Source organism: Scylla paramamosain, chromosome 8 (assembly GCF_035594125.1).
Source record: "Scylla paramamosain isolate STU-SP2022 chromosome 8, ASM3559412v1, whole genome shotgun sequence".
NCBI classification, from domain to species: domain Eukaryota; kingdom Metazoa; phylum Arthropoda; class Malacostraca; order Decapoda; family Portunidae; genus Scylla; species Scylla paramamosain.
This window is the reverse complement of record NC_087158.1, coordinates 13,564,947-13,568,299: the sequence shown is the minus strand read 5'-3', so window position 1 is coordinate 13,568,299 and position 3,353 is coordinate 13,564,947.

Below are 3,353 nucleotides of genomic sequence, written 5' to 3'. Positions count from 1 at the left end.
AGGGGAGGGGGGGGGGAATCTTTATAACATGACCGTACTACAATAGATAGCTCAATCCCATCACAAAGGAACACAAAGGAAGAACACAGCATTCAGTCCCTATAGCTAGTCACCTTTACGAGGCTGTTTGTGGTCCGCTACTTAACCCTTTCACTGCTATCTGGTACACCTTTCTTTGATTACTGATCACTCTGAGACATGTTGACTTGTTCTACAGCCCCCTCCAATCTTTGAACGAGGTAGAAATTGCAAAATCTATCCTTTTTTTTTAATCCCCCTCTTTCTTATAGATGCTTATAAAGATTCCATGCATTATTTCTAATGCTGTTAATTGTTTCTTATCGCAGTAGTATGAATGAATGAAAATGCTGTGCTGTAAGTTTAGAGTATAATTTCAAAAGTCATAAGCGAGAGCAAAGGGAGTGAATCATAGAGGCGTTCAAACCTTCCAAGACACTTCTCTGGATAATTTTAGACTTGCGTTCTTGCTTTTGTTTTTATTTAAGAGGGGTCACTGGCCTACAGTTACAAAGACTTAAGAAAGAAAGGCCCAGTGAGGTGCTAGTCCCTAAAGGAGAGGCCCAAAGGATTATCGGAATCGGAGAAGCGTCTTGAAACCTTCCTCTTGAAAGAATCCAAGTCATAGGCAGCGAGAAATACAGAGAAAGGCAGGGAGTTCCAGAGTCTACCAGTAAAAGGGTGAAAAACAGAGAATGCTGGTTTTCTTTGCACTGTCTCCTCAAGGGGTTGGCATCTTTAGTGTTTTTCTTCTTCTTCTTCTTCTTCTTCTTCTTCTTCTTCTTCTTCTTCTTCTTCTTCTTCTTCTTCTTCTTCTTCTTTTTTTTTTTTCGACAACTTTTGTTGCCCTTTACCAAAACCTTTCTTATTTTAGTTACGTAAATTAAATAATGTATCATTAGCAATCAAAGAATTAACAATGTCTAATCTTCAGTGAGATGTATGTTGGATAAAATTTAGTAACCTGTAATTTCTATAATTGCTGATCAAACTTATTTCCTCATGATGTATTAGATCTTTTTCTTTTAATTTACATACCAGATATTTATGTGTACTTCACTAATCCAACTCTTAACATGACTGTAACACACCTGCTGCGCCACTAATGGATGTTTCCAGGTTTTGAAATCTATAGACGAAGGCTCCACGATGGACCATTGGCAACATTTCAGCGCCTCAGCACACGCACACTCTCCCTTTCTCGCGCTGTTGACAGAAATACCCGAGAAAAGCTTGGAAAAAGTGAGATGGAAATAACTTGAGCTGAGAACGATGATGATTTTTCTGTTCCATGGAAGGTGAGGGTGGTGGTGGTGGTGATGGTCAGGGTGGTGGTGATGGGGGTGGTGGTGGTCATGGTGGTGGTGGTGGTGGTGGTGGAATAGGAGGAGGAAGAAGAAGAGGGAAAAGAAGAGGAACAACAACAACAACAGCAGCAGCAGCAGCAGCAGTAATAACAACAACAACAATAACAACAATAACAACAACAACAACAACAACAATAACAACAGCAAGAACAACAACAACAACGACGACGACAACAACAACAACAACAACAACAACAACAACGACAACAACAACAGCAATAACAACAACAACAGCAACAGCAATAGCAACAACAACAACAGCAGCAGCAGCAGTAGCAACAACAACAACAACAACAATAACAACAACAACAACAACAACAACAACAACAACAACAACAACAACAACAAGGGAAAAAGAAAAAAATAGAAAAAATAGAAAAAAAAAAAAAAACAAGAGGAAGAGGAGAAGGATTTACAAGGAATTACACAGGACAGCAAACGCCACCAGACCTTTAGGCCCTTGCAAGACTGTTTGGTAACTAAATCTAACTACCCACAGGATAAAGAGACAGGAGGAAGAGGAGGAGGAGTAGGAAGGGGAAGAAGAAGAAAAAGAAGAAGAAGAAGAAGAAGAAGGAAGAGGATGAGGGAAAAAAGGGAAGAAAGCAAGAAAGAAGGATAAACAGAAAGAAGAAAAGAAAGAAAAGAAAGGAAAATTAAAGAAGAACCACCACATCAAAAACGAAGAACGTGAACAAGAAGAAAGAGAATATACAAACTAACGAACAAACAAAACAAAACAAAACAAACAAAAAAAATAAGAAAAGGACCAAAAAGAAGAAGGAGAGGAACAAGACGAAATAGTAACAGGATTCAGTAAACCCAGCTGTTATAAAAGAATAAATATTGGTTTGTGTACCGTATAGACCTCCAGAGAGAGAGAGAGAGAGAGAGAGAGAGAGAGAGAGAGAGAGAGAGAGAGAGAGAGGAAGCACTCCAGCCCGTTCATGCATTTGACTGTGTGTGTGGATTTGACTGCTAGGTACGTTTGGCTGAGTGTGTGTGTGTGTGTGTGTGTGTGTGTGTGTGTGTGTGTGTGTGTGTGTGTGTGTGTGTGTGTATGCAAGGATATTCTGTACGCGGCACTTCCTTCCCCTCGCCTCCCTTACCTCCTGTCGTGTTCTGGCCAGTCCTCCTCCTCCTCCTCCTCCTCCTCCTCCTCCTCCTCCTCCTCCTCCTCCTCCTCCTCCTCCTCCTCCTCCTCCTCCTCCTCCTCTTCCTCAATTCCACCTCCCCTCATGGACCTGCTCGCCTGTGTGATTTCCTCGTCTTTCTCTAAAATTGATGGAAATGGAACCCTTATCGTTTATTTCTCTCTCTCTCTCTCTCTCTCTCTCTCTCTCTCTCTCTCTCTCTCTCTCTCTCTCTCTCTCTCTCTCTCTCTCTCTCTCTCTCTCTCTCTCTCTCTCTCTCTCTCTCTCTGCAATGTTCACAAAAGATATCTGTTGTTATCTAAGTATCAATCAAACATCTTCACAAAATTATCATACCACTACTACTACTACTACTACTACTACTACCACCGCCATTACCACTGAGTCTATATTATTATCGCCATTACCATTGATTTTATTTATTTATTATTATTTATTTATTATTTATTATTTTATTTATTTATTTATTTATTTTATTTATTTTTTTTATTTATTTATTTTTTTTTTTTTTTACCAACCAGTACCTCCTGTCTTCACGGTGTCATGTAATCCCGTTGCTGCGAAGGAAAAATATAGTCACTCAGTTAACTAAACGGTTTCTCTTCTGAGCCACAAACATCGATGTTTAGTTAGAGAAATGTGGAAGTGACAGCTGACAGTGTAAGATTTTAACAGTGTGGTGGAGAAAATTTAGAATAAGGATTAAGATTAGTTTTCATTTTCAGACAGATTCAGATTTTTTTCCGGATTTTTTCATTGAAGTTCTAGTGAAACCTCTTGTTCTTGTTCTTCTTCTAATTCTTGTTCTTATTTT